This window comes from Pogonomyrmex barbatus, unplaced genomic scaffold (genome assembly GCF_055798465.1).
Source record: "Pogonomyrmex barbatus isolate J1 unplaced genomic scaffold, ASM5579846v1 scaffold2, whole genome shotgun sequence".
Lineage (NCBI taxonomy): Eukaryota > Metazoa > Arthropoda > Insecta > Hymenoptera > Formicidae > Pogonomyrmex > Pogonomyrmex barbatus.
Window position 1 is genome coordinate 16,606,765 of NW_028297116.1, and position 24,074 is coordinate 16,630,838.

The following is a 24,074-nucleotide window of genomic DNA, read 5'->3' on the forward strand; positions in this document are numbered from 1 at the left end:
AAAACACTTCGGATTCACCGCCATTTCCTTTCTCTGCGTATCTTTACTCGTTGAAGAAATAAAATTTATAGAAATAACAATCGCAGAAATTCTCGCGAATTGTTATGAGTTATGAGCGCGCACGTGTGCGTTCAAATTGGAGAGAGTGAGAGAGTGAGACTCTCTAATCGTTTGCTAAAATTTAAAAAGAATCGAGAGATGATGGCGCGGGGGAGACGGGAATGCCGAAGGATGTTGGCCAGATAAGTCGGGGTTGTCGAGGCATCTGCTTTCTTATGTGCTTCCGGCCATCTTCTGCCACCCTTTAGCACTTCTTTTTTCGGCGGTGGAAAAGGCCCCAGTCCATTCTCGTCGAGACGTTGTATCGAGCAACCTTTGCGTAGCGAGGAAAAGAGTGCAGGAGAAAGAGTGCACAGAGAGAGAGAGAGAGAGAGAGAGAGAGAGAGAGAGAGAGAGAGAGAGGGATGAGCGGAGAGAAAGAGGGAGGAGAATAGTCTGGTGGGGCCAAAAAGAGCGAGAGGCGTGGAAGAACGTGCTGAATAGAAGATTGGAACTCTTTCTGCGGTGACGGCGCACTATCCGGCGAAGCGGCTGATAGTGCCGGGCTATTTCCGGTGACCGCTACCGTGACATCGTCGTTATCGTCGGCCCATGTCTACCGTCCCACCCCGGGGGGGCCATCCACGTTAAACGGCCCTTCGTATCTCGTACTGGGAAAGTTTACCGGGAAACTGTCTTTCCGATCGAAGTTGGGCCGAGCAAAGTAGTAACCATGTACGATCAAACGATATTATAAAAATACAATACCCGCGTGGCGCAAGAGAAACGAATAAATTTTCGCGTTGCGAAGAATCCAAGCTCGCGTAAAAAAATCGCGTTTGTCTCCTCAAAGGCCCGTTACTCTTCTAGTCTTGGTCTCTTAAATTTTAGAAAGCGAAAAACGAAAGACGAATGTATATATTGTGTTTAAAGTTAACCGATGTTTCTCTATTTTCGTTCTGTTAATTATTCGTTAATCTCTTGTTCGAAGATCCCAAAATAGTGAACCCCGTAAAGCCAAGATTATTGATGCGGTATAAGGATTATAATGGTATCTTTGATTCCGAAGGAATTTAAGGAAGTATCCCAGAAACCTTTTGTCCTTGTGTGAATTTTTAAGATATCCATGATGACGACATTCTCGATATCTACATTCTTCGCATCGATGTCGAGTATTGATTATATATCAAGGGCTTATCAGATGTATTCCCATCATCTGATAAACCCCATCGGGTTTATCAGATGTATTCCCATCACAACTTCCTGAAATACCGATCCTTCGATTATGTCGCTTCTATCATCGGTATCGTAGGACAAAGGAGAATCGTACAGACGACGGGAGGAATTCCATTACACCAAATCAGACGATGCGCGTTTCCCAGTGTCGATTTCGACATCGCGGCGGACATCGATACGGATGCGCTTGTTAGCCGCGACATTTCATGGTCGACGAAACAACGAGACGTTAACCACGTTAATCGCGCGATTGTTCTTGTCTCAAAACAGAAAAAAACAAATCGATCTTTTTCTCTCTTTCCTCTCTCTTCCTCTATCTTTCTATCATCGTCGGGGATAGAATATTTTTAATTTCGACGAGGAGAGGCTCTTCCTTTGTGGCGGCGAGTATACGTCGTAAACGCTCGCATAAGACATTTAGAACCACGGAGCATGGATAGCACATAGAGATCTGTGCAGTCCTTTCCGAGGTATTCAACTGTCAATCAAAGTGTGCACAGTCTCGGTAACCCTAAGAACATCTGCTCCAAAAACGCGATATGTCGAGGCACGGGGGCGTTACTTCTCCGATCTCTTTTCTCTCCCTTCCTCTCTCCTTTCTCTCTTCTTCTTCCTGCCACATGCGTTTTATTCTTTATAGTTCATCCGGAAGATTTCGTCCGGTATCTACTAACCTACGAGGTACTACCAATAAATATGGACTGTTCTCGGAGAATGCCGAATTAAAATAAAAACAAGGACTGAACACCTATTGTCGATAAAAATTAATATTTACACCCTAATAAAAAAAATTATTAACCGTTTGATTTTTACAACTTTGTAAATATTTATGATATTTATGATATTTTAATTATAATACACTTGTTTCAATTGCGAAATAAAAAATATCTGCAAATTTAGCAAATATTAGACATCTGCAACTCGATAATGTGGAAGAATTAAATAACAAGATGAGAAACGATAATGGAATTAATTGCAGCAAGCCAAATGATGCTGACTGGTGGAGGAAGCTTGGTTCCCCTACCTATTTGAAATCAGAACGACCCCGTGGTTTCTGCTTGTGCAGAATATAGTGCAGGCGAGGGCTCGATTGGCCTCTGTTTAGATTCATTCGGTCTTCGAGGCCATTAAGAGAACGTCGACCGACATTCCAGAATTGATTAACTGAAAAGTTAACGACTCGTAATTGTACCTATGTCTCTAATGGCCAACGTTATCAATGTAATATTTAGACAAAACCCATCGTCAATGTGTCGCATCATTTTCAAGAAATTACTGTTATATTGTGTAAAGATGTAACATTTAAATACTTATTTAAAAAACTAAATTTTTTAGTAAATGAGAAAAAATAAATTACAAATAATAAATAGTTTAGGTTTAGTTAATAAGAACAAAAGGGAAAGCATCTTTTAGAATAGTAGATGAATGAAGTTAGTAAATTTATATTTTACAATACTTCATAAGATATAAATTTGTACTAATAATATTATTCATCAATAATTCCTAAACATAAATCATTTTTTATAATAGTTTACTGTACAACTTTGAAATAAACTATTATCTATAGTTTTAAAGTAAATATTACAATACGCTTGTGAAGATATTTTGGGAGTTTTCATTCGATTCGGAGTTCGATTTCAGGTAGACAAGCCCAGTCATAAACCCATTCATACCTACGACTCGGAATCTCATAAGATTTCAGGTATGGCCTCCTGTGGATTTGTCGCCAAAGAAAAAAGACGAGTTCCTTGCCAAAGCAACAAATAATCATTTCTTCTTGAGCAGTTAGAAAATTTCTCAATTCATCTCTATTTTCCTTATACTATTCTTAACTTTTTTTTAATTCAATAACTTTAATTCATGAGTAAAACTTACCACAAAAGAAAGAAACCACAAAAAAGAAAGAAAAATCGATCATCAAATTAAAAAATGATTGTCATCATTCAACGCGACTTTTATTACCTTCTGTCCTTTTCGATTTGATTTTATTCAAATATGTAGTCTTTAATTTATTCTACTATTCAAAAACAATTATTAATAAAAAAAAATTAAACTTAATGCAGTTACAACGCAAAATTTAGTTTCATAGCATTTTGAATAATTGTCCCTAATTGTGATATCTGTTAACTTCTGTCTCTTTTATATTCTCTAATTTTTTTTCTATTAATGAGAGAGAGAGAGATTTGAGAGAATGAGTAAGACAAAGAATAAATAAATAAATAAGTGGATATATGTATATATACATTTTGGAATCCTTTTCTATTTTTATTTGCTGGAGCCAGCGAAGCTAATACATGATAGTGATAATTTCGAAATAAAAAATTATAAGAGAACAAACGAGAAATTATTTTAAATGTCCTCATTGGTAAAACAAGGAGTAAGAGAGAAGAGAAAATACTGCGCCCTCTGAAACAAGCTGTCACAATTTTCGCAGCAAAAATCAAAACCTTCCGGTATTAGACATATTTTATTTTCGCTGCAGGAGACGCTAAGTCAAGAAACTTTAATTTTTACCCAGGTCAGAAAACATTAATTTAACTCGGTTTTGAAAAATCGATGGGAAACGACGATCTCGAGCAATTTGTTATTTCGGTGACACCCAACTCGTTATTTCTCCACCATATGTCTATTGCTCGCTTCCTCCCAATTCTGTTTTCTTACGTAAATACCAAAAGTGATGGACATATGTAGCCGGCTAAGAACCGGACGGAAATAAGAAAATTTGCAGGATTCTACTAAACATATGTGTTTGACGATTCGTATGATACTGTTTAAAAATAATCGATTGAAACCATTGGCATAGTTCGGCTTTTCCAGACGTTGCGATCTCTTTGTATTCTCAAATTAGAAGAACAGGGAAGATCTCTCTCTCTCTCTCTCTCTCTCTCGATGTATCGCATTACTCCCTCGTACCTGCGCTCTCTGAAAGCGCTTATCTCGTGGTCCTCTTTCTTCTGCCAAAGACAGGCGAGTCAACGAAAAAGAAAAGGGGAGAGACAGAGAGATGTTCGATCGCGCGGCCGACAGCACGAAGGATAAAGTTCTAGAAGGGTGTCATCGGACTCAATAGTAACTCGTTAACGCGGCCATAGAAAGCCGATACGTTAAAATAAAAAAAAAATTACAGAAAGCGGGAACTACACCAGCGACGCATCGAATCTACGGCGATGCTTTAGATTTTCCAACCAGTTTCGAATCCGACAAATATACAAAAAAAATAAAACATGAGGGTATATCAACGCGGTATATCAACCATTTCGATGATATCCGATATCTTTTTTTATATTTGCAATATATTTCCGTTACGAAATCGAAGGAACTATAGTGAACGTAAGACGTTGACGAAAATAACGACATAAATTTAATCTCATTTAAATCGCATGAATTTTTTTCATAGATTTTCCAAAGTGATTCGAAACACAATGTTTCAGCGCTAAATCGCGATGTTCATATGAGAACTTCTCGTAGGAAAAATAAATAAAGTACGAAAAAAATGCATCGGAAGGAAAAAAGAAGCGGATACCGCGGTAATATAAATATACCGGCTCTTATCGATGAAAACGATCTCTCATCCTGGAAACGCGATTGGTATGAATGGCGAGCTAGAAATCTCATTCACAAATCCTCAATGTCCATCTCGAAAGGACATCTTTCGGCGCGCTAAGATTCAATGAAAACATAATTATAAAAGGAAAAGAACCGCCTTTTCTGCTCAAATTTTTTCAGGTAAATCTCTCTCGCATCGAAGCTAGATTTTCGGATAATATTTCCTAGTTCTTAAATTTCAAAATCCATGATAAGAGATATCGAAATATGCGGTCAGAAAAATCAGTATTCAAAATAAATTATGAAAAAACTGTCTGCTTATTATATTATTTGAGACAGAAAAATGAAAAAAAAAAAAAAAACATTACACATAATAAATAAAATTTACTCATTTTACAGTTCATTATGATTTTATTACACCCTTCAAGACTAAAAAGATTAACCAACCAAGATAAACCGAATTCATTAAATGTGCGAATATATATATTGCACCCTTATCAATTTGCTATTTTCGCGATTCGCTGGTGAACTGCATTCACCTTCTTATCTCTCCTTTCTTCTTTCTAAAGAACCACCGGCGGTAAGCTCGTCAGTACGGTAGCGACGTGGCCGAGATTTACGGAGAGAGAATAAAGATTAACGCGAGTTGCTTGTAGCGAGAGCGGTGTACCAGTCCGATGCGCGACGGGTTAACGATTTTTCTCCCTCTTCCTCCGGAGCGGAGCGGAAACGAGTTCCCGACGAGTTCGAGGTCCACGTCGACAGGTTCGTTATCGTAACGGCGCCTTTGTTTGCGAAACGTTTTATTCTTATTTGCGTAGCGCGCTGTTTTCAGGGTGCTTTTGGGACTCGCTAAAACCGCGCGCGCGAGGGTCATACGCGTCCTGAAAAGCGGGACGACACCGCGGGACATCGTCGGCCAATATACCGGTAAGTACACAGGTGGCTCGTCCCGCTCGTGCCACTCTCTCCGTGCGAGCAAGATCTCTCCTAATCTCGACTCATGAGGCTGACAGGATTAGGCTCGTTAACTCCGCGAGTATATACACTCTCTTTTTTTCCCACGCGACTCTCATCCGGTTTTTTGTCCCGCGAATATGATCAATATTGCCGTGACCGGCGAGCCTTATCTATCCCTAGTGAGACTGATACAACATTAAGCAATATTAATGGTCGAGGCTGAATTAACGCTGGACTAATTAATTTAAATAGCATATATATGCGTGATTTTCCAGAAAGTTATAGAAAAAATTTTTATCCACAGATAGTGTTATGATGCAAAGAAATGAATTAATATTTAAGTTTTGAACATAAATGCGTAAATATGTATATAGACCGTAATTTTTTATATCAGTAATTGATTTTCGTTTTTCTATAGATCATTATAAAAATCATGTTTATTTAGAGAAATAAAAACGCTTTGTTGTTAATACAAATTACTATTACATTTGACACGGTACATACACGGTATACAAATGTAATGTGAAACAAATACATATGTGTCAGCAAATTGAATTGCTACGATTCTTACACAATAGCCGCGGAACGAAATTCTTCCAAACATATTATCTTGGAACTGTTTTTCCAACGGGCCTCAAGCATGATCGATGTGCGATCATCACATTTCTTCGGCGGATCTACTTGTGGGAGGACGGGACGACAGTAAAAAGAAAAAAAAATGTGAAGAAGACAGGAAAGAAAAAGCCAACGTAAGCTGGCTAAGGTTTTTTCCGAATCTGTTCAGAGGAAAAGCCTATTAGGATTCTTGGGCCTGGACCTAAGAGTCTAGCTATCCCAGCGAATCGCAAAATCCTGCAACAAAGACCATCGGTTGCATGGAGCTACGAGAATTTTATCCCTCTCTCTTCTTCTTTTTTTTGATATAATCAATATTTTCCCAATAAAAATTATTGTATTTTTAATAACGACATCGTTTGTTTCTTTTCCACGTTCTAAAAGAAATTTATTTCAAAATCTTTATCTTAATTTTACCTTAATTATCTTTTAATTATCTTAAGACTCGGTTCTCTCGCGACGCGACATGAGTTGTGTGACGTCAGAGGCGAGAAATGATATGTAAAAAGTTTGTTGCGTCGTATAGCTTCATTTTGTACTTTTCTTTTAAAAATATGATATTCTCATATTCTTAAAAGTTGTAAAAAATATCAGATATAAGATGTCTGTCCAATAAATCACGTAAAAGTGTAAAATAATTCTTGAAATAATGATACATTGCTTAGCTATCAAAAATCACCAGATCAATAGATCTAGTCGTTTCTAGCTGTATCGTTTCTAGTATCTAGTTGTTTCTGAGCAGTGAGATATATATATATATATATCACGAATTTTTCTTCCGTTAAAGTTATAGCGTCTGCATTTTTATGTTCCTCTCATGAAACTCACAAATGACATTTTATTGTATGTCGTTGCACCGGATACGAGAAAAAGATTCCTGGCAGTTGGGCGTTTGAAAAAATTACCGGCTGCCAATATTACGATTAATTTGCTCGTAAATTTTCACCTTGGGGTATCCGAACATCCTTGGGAGTAATTTATTTGGGTCCTGGTCGGTTCAACACACACCTGGCACATTCAAAAAATCTTTACCTGAAATGCACACTGCAGACAGCGTCGCGCCATCTTTCGCATTTGTTTTCTCTTATATGAACTTTATAGTTTTTAAAAAATTTCGAATATGATATTAATGTGATAAATATGAAATCAAAAGATATATTGTCAAACTGATTCTATAAAATTATTACAATGCTGTAATTATACAATTTACGTATAATAATTAATAATAAAAATAGAAATAATGAAAAACAGGAGAGAAAAAAGAAAAAAAGAAAAAAGAAGAAAGAGAAGAAAAAAGTACACTTTAAAAATATATTAATTATTAATTAATAACAGTCGTTGATGAATTAACGCATCGAAATTTCGAAATTGTTCATATCAACAAATCCGTAACGACAATAAGGTGTTTGCGAAATCGCGTGCAATATTTCTTTCCAGTCGAACTCCACGCGATTTCCTACAAACTTCGCATCTCGCAAGGGGATGCCGGAACGAGAATCTCTTCCCTTTCGAAGCCATCCAGAAATTCTAGGCAGAGTATTCTCCAAAAACTTTCTCCGCAATAATTCAACCGTGACTGAGAAACGACAGAGAGAACCTAGAGAAAGAAAGAGAATCGATGTTCCAATGACTTTGAGAGATTCTTTTGCCTCGTTTGGTAAATTAAGTGTGAAACTCAAGGTAATTGTCACGTGAGACAATTTATCCTCGCTACGTGGATGAGAGAATTGCGAAGGAAACATATTAAATTTCATTTTTCGATTGATATATTTAATATATCTTAAAAATATCGATACGTTAAAAATAATTAAATCAATTTCGAACTATGTGTACGATTGATTTTCTATATTTATATTATATAATAAAAATATGTAATAATAATATTATTATTTTTTCACATTTATATTAATACTACTAACGCTAAAAAATCTTGATTTTTAATTTATCATTAATCTAATTATCATATATTATTACATCATGTATAATTAATCTAATGACATAGCTATTATCGCTTTATGCTTCTTTATAGCTTCTTGCAATTCACAAAAATATATCTCCGGGTATCCATTTGTCCCCTTGAAATTTCCAATGAAGTGAAAATGAAGTCACTGAGAAGGATGTCCGGGTATTACCGATCCTATTTGCGAATTCAATGCGGTGTGTTAATTTTCGTAACAAAGCTGAATGCTCAGGCGAAGTCGATTTTGCGGTTTCTATAAAGTCAATAGCGAGAACGTAATAATAGCGGATTCTTCCAGGAGACGAGACAGTCTCTATTGGGTTTTCAATAGAGCTCGCGCGATCAAAGGACTCTTACGCGCCCCTCTTTTTCCGAAACAGGACCGTATGCCACGGGGGGAGAGGCGCCATAGATGCCCCTTGGCGCCTCACGCTTTTCATACCGTCGATAGGCGGCCATAAGTGCATTCACCGTGCAAATCGGGTTGCCTTGAGAGTGCAACAATACGCAACAGGTGAGGCAGAGATCGGTACGCATTCGGTAACAGACGGAGCTCTATTCAAGAAAAGAATTCCGAATGAAAATTGTGTCAATAGGTCGGCCCTTAAAAAAGGTTGAAAAATTCAGTCCAAAAGGGTTATAATTTAGAAATAACAAGCCCAATCGCTTCAATTTTAAAACTTCAAAATTGTCCGCTCCTAATAATAATAAGCGAAGTAAATTTTAGTTTTGCAAATGTACGTTAATTAATTATCGCACGCAAATCGATCACTTATACCTTGCTTATAAATTTTAATACATAACACGCTCTCCGATCGTGAGGATTTTTTGTTATGTTTACAAATTAGAAAGTCAAATGAATGTACTATGTTAATTATTAAAAACATGTTGGACTAAAAATAAGTTTAAAGTTTCATCGGTCCGGCGTCCTCACACGTGTTTCTCATTTTTCGTACGACGCAAACGTCAACGATAACGTCGCGGCCGTTCGAGAGAATCTTTGATCTTCAATTTTATTCAATAATGAAATCAGTTATTTTCAGAAACTTAATTTGTGTAACGACGATGCGGCACAGAAATTTGCTTCGCATCGTGGCATCCCTTTGCGTATTTTTGGATACATATTTTAAGTATGATAATTTATGTGGAGGCTAACACGCGTGAGCATTTATGGTCGGTGTCACGCACGAATTTGGTCTCGATTCTTTATGTGTTCCATGTGACACGAGTGACGTGAAAAGAATAGAGCGGTGCTGCGTCTAACTACGTAACTTTGTACATAGAGAACATATAATCGATTATACAAGACACCACCAAATTCAGAATTTATTAATAAAAAATCAGATCTCTGATGGAGAACATATAAATTATTTTTTAAATAAATTTGCGTGTCAATTCGCATTTCATGAAACAATTTATATTCATTAAAAAGAACAGAAATACGCGGTTTCATTTGATCCAAGAAATACAGTAAAATATACTTCACGTTATTTTATTTACGATATTGAAAACGTAGATAAAACAATTCTTCAAAGTGAAAGCTTGATGTATGTTAATTTTTAAACGTTTGTTTGATTACTAAGAGACATAAATTTTTATATTTCTGTTGCCGTATACAGAAAACAAAGTTAGCCTTAAATCAAGACAATTTTCATATATATAAGTAAGAATATTAATAATATTCTTAAAAATTTTTATCTTGATTTGATTGAATTTCTATTGATGTAAGTATTACATTTGTTCAATTCAAGACTAAAAATTTTCTATATGAAGATTATTGTATTCTTGCTTATTTATGAGAACGTATAATCTTGATTTAAGACTAAATTCTTTTCTGTGTATTTTTATAGTATTATTTAAAACAAAGAGACTACGTTAAAGGGGAAAAACCTTCCGGGAGTCTGTTTTTCACTCGTACCGAAAAGATCGCGGTCTCATATCGGCGAGACGGGACTAGCCATATATCGTGCAACGAATACAGGATGTGTCCACAAAGGCCAAATTAAACGGTTCCGTCGGCATTCAACCCTTTCGACCTAGTACAGCCGCGACCCTCTCTACGAACTGTGCACGTACCAGCATTATCTGTCCATCGGAGTTCCTCCCTCTCGTCCTTTTTCGTTTCCCTCTCGAAACCACTCTCCCTTCGTGTATATCGGCCTCGAATCAAGATGAATAAATATAGAGTGCCGCTCTCTATTAAACTACACATAGCTTTGCATTCAAGAGCAAAGCTTTCTGGAATATCTTATATACAGGAGAGAAACTCTTGTGTGGCCATTATTCAAAAAGCACAGAATTTTCATTGCATTCGATCTTTCCACAGTATTAAAAATGTAATATCTATATTTTGCAATGATAAAATTGTTAAAATTATCAAAACAACGTTCTCTGATCAACAATAGATCAATAAAAACGCTGAACGCAATGTGAGTAATTTTGAAAAATGAGTACACTAGCGATAAAAATCACATGGATAAAACAGGGGTCATCGTGAAATCGAATAATTTCTGAAAAAGAACAGACGAAATAAGTGCCGGATGTCCTTCGGTGTTCTTCAGAGGATGTCTTCTTACCTGATGCCGAGATCCCACTCCCCCCCCCCCCCCTCAGACATCCAGATTTGATAGTTTTCCACCGAGAAAATCTACATTGAGGTATTGCCGAATGAATGAGAAGGCTCGGGTCTCGGTGAGATCCTTTTGTGCAAAGAATTCGTCCTGTAGTGCCCATGGGGTATATGAACGGTCTTTCGACAACGAGGGCTAGGATTCTACAATCTACATCTACAGTTGTTGGTGCTATGTACAATTTTGGCTACCTGAATGTGGACCTTCGGCTTTCTAAGATCGTACGTGTACCTGTGGAAGGATCAACCAATTTTCTCACGATAATTTCACGGTATCCTGCGGTATCGCCACCCTCTACGCATTCGTCATTCCGATAGATGCACAAACAATCCAAAAAAAAAAAAAAAAAAAAAAACGTGGAAATTTCTCGTCGCAAATTCTAATCTACATTTAATTTAAAATCAATCTACAATTTCGTATAATTTGATTATATTTAACAACTTTACACAACTTTGCTTTAGCTTAGAATAACTTAGTCCCAGAAACTTTTAGAATGTAAACTCATAAAAAAAAAAAAAAAAACAACTAACATTATTTTCTATGAAACCTTCATCTGTAAGCTGCAACATATCTACATCTGTGAAATCGATTATCAACCTGTTAACATTTGCAATACGTTTTCCTAGAAATAGAAAAATATTATGGAAAAAAAAAATGATTTCGATAAATAATAATGATATCCGCTATATGATATTATCAACATCGACGACGAAGTATTAGGTGTCTTGTGGTACACGAATGATTTCATCGAGTACAAATTCACAGAGAACGACGTGCGGCACGATAGCAATTATTCATCGACGAAGAAGTAGTAATCAGAACCAGTAGTGTGTAGCTCGCCTCTGATCGATTCACCGCTATCTCGTCTTTTCTTCGTCGCCGTCGTTCGCCAGTAGACATCGACGAAGAGGATAAGAGACGGGCTTCTTCTTTGCCATGCCATCCTCCGCGAGAAAGCGACGAAGGAAGTTAGTCGATGGACCAGAGAAAAGATGAGCGCAAAGGTCACGGAAAGTGCATCGTCATATGCCTCTATTAGAGAGACCCTGTGGAAAAGGACTTTTTGCTCGCGTTCCTCTTAGCTACCATTCGACACTCTTTTTTCCTTTTTCTCTCTTCCTCGTCATCACTTTCTCACTCTTCTATCCGTTTTCGCTCGCTTCGCGTGCGATTTCTTCTCTCCTGATACGTTATATAATATTTTCATACAATTCGATCATCGTACGATCCCGTCACTACTTCGTAGCATTTTCGAGAGAAAAAATTTCGAAAAATTTTAAAAGAACAAAATCACATATTTGTTAAATAATTCATTGCGACTGAAGTACGCTTAATGATTGTAGTGATATTGTTTAGGCAGTTTCATCAAAAAATATATAAATATATTGCAAATCGGTATTTCCAAAAATAGTAAAAGCAAATACAAATTGTACAACCAAGATATTTATTGAAATTTTACAACAAATTTTATGAAAAATTCCGGACTTTCCAGTTATTTTTATTCAAAATTAAAATCAAGCAAAATTAAAAAACTTTTAAAGAAAATTTTTAAAATAACATTCTAAATAATACTCTCTAATCACAAAGCCACTTAATATAATTAATATTCTTACTTCATCATTAACAGAAATACTGTGGACTTAGGATTACCTTTATAAAAACTTGCAAGTCACCCGAATACAATATTGATTAATTTTAGTCACAGCTAACTGTTGTCACAGTTTGAGTTGTTTAGAATAACAATCGATTCTATAAAAGAATTCGATTATTGATCTTATAGGCATATAATAATCCATCTTAGATCTAAGTATTCAAAAATTCAGAATGCTTGCAAAGAGAAGTGCGAAATATTTTTGTCCGTAGATTTTTCCCTTCGCATTTTCCATTTTCTCTAATGATCGCCAGGAAATTTTGATATATTGAATATATTGAATATTAACTTGAGTGTTGTCACAGCTTGAGTTATTTACAAAGAATAATATCGATTATTTAAAAGAATTCGATTATTAATCTTATAGACGTGCAATAATCCATTTATATGTCAAATCCTTAAATATTCAAAAAATTCAAAATGGATTACAAAAAGAAATGTGAAATATTTTTGCCTATAGATTTTTTTCCCTTCGCATTTTCCATTTTCTCCGATAATCGCTAGGAAAGCTCCGTCTACTTGGATACAGAGCGAGAGAAAATATTTTTATTGGAACGATTGTATGTGAAGTTGTGACATGCGAGGAGTCCTTCGACTTCGCATACGCGGAATCGCATCGCAGAGGATCATGCTTGAAAATTCTGAACAACTTTTGACGAAAGACAAATTCACGGAAGATACGTCGGGAATTGCGATCTAAGAACCGTTAGCGCGAACATTATTTTTGAGGAAGGGTATTTTTTTTGTTGCCACTAAAGACGTGTAATGATGTGTAAAATGTAGTAATACGTGTAGTAATAGCAACTTTTTTGCTGCTAAGTAAAGACGGGGTCCAGTAAAAGGTCAGTAATCGAAGTCTGTTAAGTGCAGTCATGTGTAAAGCACGTGTAAAATCCCCTTGATTTCACCCAAAATTCCTCTACGTCAAACTAAATAATAAATTTTCTTCACTATCTATCAATCTCTTTATAGATTCAAAAATTATATTTGATAATAAAAAAAAGTATGCTTACTAGTCACGAGTACATAATTTTATACGTGACAATTTAATTGCTCGAGATTATACTGTCTTTCCATGTGCCAACGTACAATGTTTATATGTTTATACGTCATTTTAAACGATACCATCAATTATTGAATTCTTACAAACGGCAAATAAAATTTGCGGATTTGCTTTCCCGTTTTTTCCCGTCTGTGGGCATTCTCCGGAGGAGAAGAGAAGAAACGCGTATATAGCATCGGCGGGAGGGACGATACGCGGTCGCAAGCCGCGTCTGGGAAGACGAGTGTAATTATGTGCGAGAGGAGATAGAGTAACGCGTCGGACATTCCAGCAGCCAGCCACCGGAGTCAGAATCCACCCTCACCGGCTGGCCCGTGGCTGAACTGAATAGCCGGCTAATGAACGCCGAAGCCTCCGGTCTGTCAGTCCGGCACATCGTAGCGTGGCTACGAGAACGATCGTTGACCGAGAATGAAACCGACGCGATGCCGACGTTCGGATAAAAAGTTTCGCGAGCCGGCTCGCTTCTTGCACGCGTGCTGGAAGAAACGATAATGAGGCACACCGTCATTGTCCACCGTTTAACCGGGATGCAACGCGTCGCATGTTCGTTCTTTTCCTCTTATAGAGCATTACAGAAAAATTATTCCGATAGGAACATAAATAGAAAAAGTGATAGAAATATAAGTTAAGAAAGTTGGAGTTTTAATAATGAGATCTTCGTGAACCGCTGAGATATTTTCACGCTGCTTTCTTTAAAACTTTACAAAAAGATCAAGTTTCCTTATTAATGGCGATTAACGACTGTTTTTGCATTTCGACAAAAGCAGTATGATGGCTTTCGGGTTAAGAATCTCAATGCGCTTTTGTCAGAGAATCGTTTCGCCAAACGGAACGGGCCGCACGCGTATCGCTAGCTACAATTTCAATTTTGCTATCTCCCCCTGGTAGTTCCTCTCGAGCCGAAAGGAGGAAGGGTATGATAGTCGGCGGATAGAAGCGGGGAAAGAGAAAGGCAACAGGAAGAGGAGAGAGAGAGAGAGAGAGAACAAGATTCGACGTTAGATAGGCGAGAGAGTTAGGCTGGGCACCGCCGCCACCCGCGTCCCGTCTCGTTCTCGGCTGTCACTCAAATCCTCCCTCCTGCGTCAACCGCTCTCTCCCCCTTCGGGGTTCCTTCCATCCCGTCGACGACGCCAACCCCCTTCGGGGGGTTCACCCTCTCTCGCACGTTTCTAAGCAAGAGCCACCCCCGCGGACTCGGTAATTGAATTTCACGAGTTGGTTACCCAAACCCTCGGAATCCCATGCCACCCCCTGACGCCACCTCGCCGCTACCTCGCCTACCCCAGGGAGAAAACAGGCCGCGCGACACGTCGTCGTCGACGTCTTCGCTTCCGCGGTGCGACGGGGGTCCGCCAGCCCACTCGATGCCCGCTTAACGTCGTGTGGCAACATCGATTATCGCGCCGCGACGATTGGCTCGTGGTAGGCCTCCTGCCTGCTCTGTATCTGACGTCGAGAATTGCCGATTCCCCGCGCACGACGCATTTCCGATTAATTCTCAGTGAAGTCTCCGAACCTGGATTTCAGCGATTTAATCATTTGCCACATAAACAACTCGCCTATTTATACGTAAGGATCATATTGCGTCAAAATCTCCCGATGAGTTCCAGATAAGAAATCTTTTAAAATTGTTATATCAATTTGACAATTGTTGACGATTGTGAATTACAGGGCAACAACAGAAATTATGTCTTAAATATCGATATGGCGTTATACGCATTCGCCTATACGCTTATATTACGCTTTGTTGGACTTCCCTAACGCATTCGATACCGGTAGCCATGAAGACGTAATCTCTGTCACAGCGGCAATCTCAGGCAATCGCGTCAGCAGAACAGCAACGTCAAATGTTCAGAAAGCCGAAGAGAACTCCGACCCTCCCCCAACGGCGCGCCTCCTCCCTTCTCGTCATATTTAATAACCCACGCGCACACACGTTCGCACCAAGGTCCACGTACGGGCATTAAACTCCGGCGAGTGCGGAGGTTCGTTACGTACAATGCACCGCTGATTGACCAACCAGATCCGCCCTGAAGTGGCAGCGTACCGCTGCCTGCCGTCGTGATATCGAGTCACCCACCGTTGCTCCAATTGTCGGCACCCGGTATCTTTCCCGCCCTTCTAACATCGTCCGATTCCTTCGCTCTCGACGTTCAATTTGTCAAACGACAAATCTATCGTTTCGACATCGCGCCGTCGTTTCCATTCGGGGCATTTGCCGTCGTGCTGTTGTCTCAACCGAAAAAGTCTCGCCGATAAATGCTCGTGAATAAGGCTTTATTCAAAAATATGTCGCGTAGAAATGTAAACAAAAGTTATGTATTACGAAATGTAGAAAAAAATTTGCTCGTTTATTCGCAGTCATTAAAATCACAATTTTTTCATATAAGTGCGAGAATTTTCAAAGCAAGGTATAATACAAAGAACGGATCGAGATGTATAAGCTATAAAATTTATCACTTCCGTCGCATTCTGTATCACAAAGGCTAAGCAAACGATTATTTTGCTACTCTATAAACTCCGTGGCCGTTTCAGTCGTCCATTTCATCGGCTCGTGTAGCTCTCGTCGAATTCGCGAGAACGAACGTGTTTGTATATAGAAGAAGAGCATCATGGGGTGATAGGGGTACCAGAGAGAGGTCGGTAACCATAAATAACGGTACACGTCATGCGGCCATAATTCGTCTTCGGCTGGTCGACACTTCGAGAGTCTCCGGCCTTCCCCCTTTTAAAATTATTATCGTTCGATGAGAGCAACGGAAAGGAGAGAGAGAGCAGAAAATTCGAAAACCGGCGAATCGACAAGAGAAAGAGAGTCAAGGACCGGCTTACAGGGTGAATGAAGGGATCTATGAAATTCATCTGACACAAAACGACGCTTCAAATATTTCTTATACATTTAAAACTTAAACAAATTATATATTAACTAAATTTATATATTAAATGTTAAATAATAATTATATCAAAATAGTTATCTTATAAAAATAATAATCACTATAATAATAATAAATCATATACAAAAAAAAAACAATTTTAAATCAAGATAGATATTCTCACGTAAGCAAAAATTATATTATAAAATATTATAACTCTTTTAAAAAATTTTAGTCTTGATTTGATTGACTTTGTATTGATGCAAGTACTACTGTTAAATCAAGACTAAAAACCTTTTATGTGAATAATCTTATAATATGTTTGCTTATATATAAGAATATTTGATAAGACTTATCTTGATAAGACTTATCCTAAGACTAATTTTTTTCTGTATAATAACAAAATAATGATAGGCGTAAAAAAATACAGAGATAAAAATGTGTAAATATTGAGAATACTATCTATACACGCTTTGATAAAGTATTGTTTTTGTTAAATTAAAGAAATTTCGAAATTTTTAGTTGATTCTGAAAAGAAGCAGAGAGAAAATGCCGACAACGAGACGAATACAAACAGCTTCCCCTCCGATATTCGCGCCCGTGAAAAATCAGTGCGGTTCATTAAATTCCGAGAGAATGTCGAAACGCCGACGAATTCGCTCACGCGGAGTCTGTGGCATCCATCCATCGTGTTTCTCGGCATCCCGATAAATATTTATGAACACGGAAGAGCCACGCGGTCGAGATTGGAGAATGAACCATCATTTCCGTTCGCGTATGATATAAGATTGGCTATAGCAATATCATTTCGAAATTACAATAATATTCGAAAATCTTTCATTTCTATAGTCGACGTTCAAACATTGCTTCCTTGTTACATTCTCAACTTACATTTATTTTATTTATTTTATTATTTTCCAAGTGTGATAACGTTGTTAAATCAATATTTTAAATATAATTTTTTTTTTATCAGCGTGATCGATCAGCTTGATGTAACAAATCTATTCTAACGAGCACAGTTCGCACGCAATTCGCGCAAGATTAAACTTGAAAACTCTTAAAAGATGCAATTTTTCTCCGACGATAATCGATAGACGTCATGGAGACAGCACTTCCCTCGACTCGTCGAAAGAACGATTTTATCAGACGATTTTGCCACGGTCGAAAGTCGTTAGGCAGATGGCGATAAATCGGAGTTCGCTGGTCCCCCAAACCTCTTGCACCCTCCCGTGAGACTTTGCAAACAAATGTGCCGGCGTCGTGCATTTAGACGTCTTTGTGACATTATCGGTACAGCTTCCATCCCTCGCAAACTCTCCGGATTTATCCTCCCGCGCTTCTCCCGCGATCTAACCGCTCGCACCATCCTTATTCGCAACATCAAATCGAATGATCTTAAGTTTACGATACGAACTCTGAATATCTAACTATAGCACATTTAACTATAACTTATCATTATTATTGAATATATATAATATAATGCAAATGTACATATGTTCACGCGCGAGATGTGTGTGTGTGTGTGTGTGTGTGTGTGTGTGTGTGTGTGTGTGTGTGTGTGTGTGTGTGTGTAGGCAAATTAATATTTTTTTATCATGGTTTATAATATATTTACCAGCAACATAACAATCGCGGAATATATTTTATGAAGATTTTAGATTCTTCTAAACTCTTGTTTGTCTCGTGCCTATCCGAAGTACAATATTATCTTACAATAATTTATCCGAACATTATAAGACTTTCAGAGAGATAGAGAGAGAGAAAGAAAGAGGTGATATCGCAGCCGAGGAACGTGCATAAATTTGGCTCATAGCTCGATCGATGGTGCTCGAGAGCACTGAAGTGGGCCTCTTGGTAACGGCGAGCACTTATTCGCCCGCTCGCTCGCCAATCCAAATGAATTGGATAATTTGATCAGCTCGTTGCTGGCCCTTTGTTGCCTCCTGGGAACTTTGAATGGTCCGGTCGGCCGTCGGCCGTCTTTTTCTACCTTTCCGCTCGCCCCTTTTCTCTCTTTCTTCCCCCCGTCCGACCCCTTCCCGTCGTCTCTCTCTCTCTCCTTACTCGTGCGTATCTCTCCTTCAATTCTTCTATTCTATACCTCTCCTTGATCCACTCACATCAAGGTTCGTCTCATCGCTGCTGATATCGGACCCGGCAAAGATCATCATAACAGACACCAAATAGAAAAGCCGCGTCGTGATAAGATACTCAATTGTTGAAGATTAACACGGAAAATATTTAAAAAAAAAATAGAGCTATCAATTTCCTTTATAAAAACTCGTATATATATATATATATATATATAAATATTATGACCTAGGAAAATAAATATAGAATAATTATAAAATATTAATTATTAGAAAAGTAAATATCGTATATTGGAAGGATCGTGATTTCTATCCTTTTATAAAACTCAAAACTTTTTATGGATAAACATTTCTCTGTCGCTCATCGTGATAATACTGAATGGACCGCGCTTCCATTTTGGGGCGCATCCGAACGAATCCAAGAGATCTCAAGAAGGCCGACCCATTTCGCGGGAAAGAAGTGTGCCCGAGAGTCTCTTGAACTACATTCACGACGTGGAGTCACGAGAAATGATTTTCTTGGCGACGTATACCCTACATCTCCTCCTACCGGCTTTTTACCCCGACCGAAATATCATTCGAACGCAGTATGCGCTTCTTCCGTGCTTGTTCCGGCACCCTTGACGCCTTTGTGTCCTCACGGCTCGTCGAGAACGAGCCCAAAAAGGATAAGATCGCATCCTCATTTCTCGCGACAGACAAACGTAGGAAAAAGTTCGTTAAAATAATCCGCATATAATAGTACTGTAATTATAAATAAAAAATTGAAAAAAATGAGCGCGCGAAAAGACAAAGCAGAAGATCTCGTATCCAGCCAAATGGAAAGCAGTGATCTTGATTATGAGACACGGTCGGAAAGTAGAAGAATTAAATTAAAAGTTAGAATTTAATTAAAACGAGTACGGCTTGCATCTGGCAAATTTTTATAACGCGTTAACTTAATAATTTATGGAATATATCGAGATACTTTCACGCGTATATGTATAATAATTGTTAATAATTTAACCGAGTTAATCGTGAAAGTGAGAGCTTGTTTTGGAAAGATCGGCTGCGACGAATAGATAGAAAATCGCTTCATTGCATTTCGAAAAAAAAAAAAAAAAAAAAAACGCAGACGTGTTTCGCGTGATCATTCGTCAGCGGGCATCGTGCCGTCAAATTGCAGACTTTCGCACGCGAGGTAGGATAGAACCTGCGAAGGTGCAGGCTTATATATTGCTATCCTGGCACAACTCGCGGCCATACTGCCTCCGTTTGACGCCCAGAGGAGTAGAGATCCGCGACGCGAGGAGAGAGAGAGAGAGAGAGAGAGAGAGAGAGAGAGAGAGAGAGAGCAGGGAGGAATGATTAATTACGAGGGAGTGACGCGCAAAGGAACGGAGTGGGACCAAACGAAAAGCGACGATGGAACGACGAGCCGGTGCGTTCCGAGGGATCACGGATGAGCGTATCTCGCGAGTTGTAGAAACTCGGCCAGTTAGAGAGTTTCGCAGGCTTCTCATCGTCAATAATTTAATTTCAATAATTGAAATTCGTCAGATGCAACGTTACGTTAACGTGCGAATATCAATATGTCGACGATATTACTATCATCGAGACATCAAGGATCAAGCGAGTGGTTAATTTTATTAATCAAGATTTAAATCACGTTTATGTGCCGAAAATTGGACGGTTCCAATTGCCGAAATTTCGCTAGAAAAATATCTGCCACGGGAATACCGAAAATAATGAAGGCCTATTCGATAAAAACACGTCCATTTTCGATCGCGGAATCGATGCTGTTTCTCGCGAAAGCTGCGCGCAGGATCAAAGCGCTTCGATGAATCGTCAAATCCGGGCAGAATGGAAAGCAGAAATCGCAAATGCTGGTAAAAGGACAGGCTCGCCTAACGGGAGGGGAAGCGTTTTTGAACACGGTCAAACATATTACGCTGTGGCCGGTTGTCCGATAATGTGTTTCTGATTGCCGGCCATGGCTATAAGTTTCCTACGGAATCCCCAACGAAAATCTAGGGGCGGATATTATGTTCGCTCTTTATATGAAATATTCATTCGAATTATGAGATTTCTTATATCTTTATATATATATATATATATATATATATATATATATATACATCGACTTTTCTCATGCTGATTTTTATATTGACTTTGCATGACGTATTCGTTATACCATACAGCACGGGTGAAAAGAAGCATTTTAATTTTGTTATTCGCTGAAAAATTTTAAATGAATATCGAACTAGAATAATACAACTCTCAATAACATCTAATTATTACGTAACAAAATAAAATCGTCTCCTACTTACCCGATAATGACTGACATAAAGTAAGAACAACAAAAACATCGCCAAAGGCGGAGAGCCAAAGATATTCGTGAAGCAACGTAATCGACCTTGTACTGGATCGATTGTCAGAACGAACTCTCGATTGAATCTCTCGCACAGGAAGACCGATACGCATGCATCGTCGAACACGTGTACACGGCACAGGCGAACACGAGCGAAGGTATCAAAGTGCGCCAGAGGGAAGATCGGGATCAGGAGACGGCAGGATGGATGGCTGGAAGCGTATCAAATTATCGGTTATTAATAACGCCGCCTGATCCCGTCCCCTCCCCGCTCGTCGTTTTACGCAGGAACAGTCGCCCACACCCACGACTGGCAAGGTCGAAGATCCTCACCTCGGCTCGCAATGACTCGATTAATAACGCCTCGTCGACGATAGCGCTTAATACGTATCCGGTCTAGAATCGTCTCTATATATATAGAGCTACGGATCCGACGTTTAACGACGACGTCGTCGCTGCAGTGAGCGAGTCACGTAAACCCGCTTTGATTTCGCCGACAACGATTTTCGCACCGTCGAAAGAGTCGAAACATTTGGATATTCCCGCGAATAAAAAAAAAAAAAAAAAAAAAAAAATAAAAAAAAAAAAAAAAAGGAAAGACGCAAAAATGAATAAGAGATCGGTCGGTCTCTGTAACGTGATACGTAGAATAAGCGGTGCAATCGCACGATACTAATCATCATAGTCATTGATACCTCATTTACATGAAACTTTGTAAATTATCGATTGTGTTAATTTATTATTTAAAAAAAAAAAAAAAAAAAAAAAAAAAAAAAAAAAAAAAAAAAAAAAAAAGATGAGTAATACTTTGGCTATTTTTGAATGTGTCATGAATTTTTCTGGGAAAAAAAAAAAAAAAAAAAAAAAGAACTGACTACGAAATATCTGTATCTGCATCTGTATCTATGATATCCGTTATTATTATCTTATCCTAAAAAATTTTTTACTTACCTCTAAGTACCTTACTCCAATTCGCTTTCGAAATAAGTATGACTTCAAGTACCTGAAAGCAAAACAAAACGATAATTTTAATTTTTTTCTGATCTCGTAATGTGTATCTTCCTTAAAATAGTGAAAAGAAGCAAGCGGACTTATCGATTAAGCGTCGTCACGACGACGCCTTTCGTTGAGGATTATGACGTCGTCGGTGCCCTATTCGCGGAAGCGAAACGACCGAGTCCCTCTCGCCCTTCTTACGTAATCCGTCTGTTAAAATATCAATCTCAACGTTTCGCTCTTTGCACAAGGTTCCGCGCGGGGACAAGAAGAGGGAGGGTCGCCTGTTCCCGATGCACGGACTCTCCTCTTCTTCTCTTCGTCTGGACGAGGTCATCAAAGATGCAGCAGCAATCAGCGGAGCTAGTCGAGCGAACGAACTCAAGCGGAGGACCGACCAGTACCCGAGGGATGCATGCGGACTTTCTCTCTTTGAGAGTTTAAATTGATCCCCCTTCTAAAAAAATTGCCCACCGGTGAACAGTCCTTTGGAGAAGAGATCGGAGGTGTCGACTAACTGCAGTAATCTCGAACGCGTGCATGGTGTCGGATTGAGTTCGAAAAATCGGCTTATCGATGGAGTACGATTCCTACTTTTTTTCATACTTACGTAAATGCACGGTACATTTTTTTCCGTCATACAATAGTCTCGGGAGCACGCTTGAAATTATATTAATTTCACACAATAGATAGCATGGATGGATCCGTTTAAAAATCTACTTTTGGAGTAATAAAAGCACTTTGACGACTAATCGAGAATTCACAAAAAATTAAATATGATTAATCGTTGTATAATCGCAGGAAAAAAATGATGTTTCTCTCGGTTCGCAGATATTATGAGGCGCAGATATTAGCTCTTCTGTCAGCGTGTCGCTGTTCGTTCTATGCAAAACTTAGTGAAGAGACGAAACGCCCTGAATCGCATTCACGCGAGTAACAGCGGAACGCGCGAGATCGGCTTTGGCGCGTGAGGGTTCGTTGCGATTTACGTGTCCCTTAATAAATCCGCCCGGAAGTTCAGTCGTGGGGAAAGACATCAAAGTCTTTCTCGCACTGATCCTTAACAGGCAACGAGGCATGCGACGAGATCGTTGAAATCACTACCACGAGACACCCTCGCGCCGAGGCATCCCTCCCCGCGCGGGAGAATCCCCGCGAGGGGTGCCCGCTATGCGTAAGCCGCAGGGGGGCGGACTCTATTAAAAATGCAATATTCTCGTTAATCCGCGCCGGTATGTGGCGCCGGCTAATTAGCGAGTGCGAAGGACGGTGAGCCACGCGCGTACGCTTACCAAACGTTGTCATGCAAATACCCCATGGTGAGCGGCTATGGGACGTCACATACGACGCACACATCCGCAGGCACAGGTATATAGAAAGAGAAAACGTGACAGAGAAAGAGAGAGAGAGAGAGAGAGAGAGAGAGAGAGAGAGAGACGCGAAGTGAGAGAGGCACATATGTGCGTATGTACGCGATCGCGGACGCGTTTATATGGGGATATATGGCGGGTATAGGCGGAGGGGTGAGCTATATCAATAAGCATCGAACGGCCACGGAGGACGGCAGGGAGCTGTTGATTAAGGGGTGAGTACAATGAGGAGATATCCTAAGAGAAGGGAATGCGTCTGCGATGGATCCGCATGAAGGGGCTTCCACCCACGTTCATCTCTCCTTCAGCTTCTCCTCCATCTCCTCCTCATTCTCCTCCGCCACCATCCGTATGCGCGTGCGCGCGCGCGCGCGGATTGCGCGTCTCTTCCTGTGTCTCTCCTCAATCTCATCTCCGACGGCACAAGCAGGGGAGACCGTTATACGCCGATTACTGCCGATCCTGAACGGCACAATGGTCTCGTCTCTGTCATCGAGAGATGACTGGGTCACCTTGTCCCGTCACAAGTGGATTCCGCAATAAAGTCGGATAGCACGGAGCACGTCGTTCCGGGGGCGAGTTTCCCGACGACATGTATGGCAAAGTAATTACAAGTTAGCGATAAGTGGATCGATTTTAAAATAATAATAAAACGTTTTACCGTAAGAGATTATCAGAATGAAGCAAAT

The 24,074-nt window shown here is 39.2% G+C and overlaps 1 protein-coding gene across 16 annotated transcripts in view; it reads right to left on the reverse strand.

Moving 5' to 3' along the window:
• The window catches only part of SoxN (SRY-box transcription factor soxNeuro), a 284,192-nt gene that overhangs the window by 113,030 nt on the left and 147,088 nt on the right, over positions 1-24,074 (reverse strand). For 14 of the 16 annotated variants that reach the window (XR_016139205.1, XR_016139212.1, XR_016139204.1 and 11 more), the window contains one exon: positions 21,971-22,022. The exons of the other annotated variants lie outside the window; for them this stretch is intronic. The gene's annotated coding sequence lies outside the window, so the exon portion shown is untranslated. The remainder of the gene's footprint in view (positions 1-21,970; positions 22,023-24,074) is intronic. 16 annotated transcript variants of the gene reach the window in all.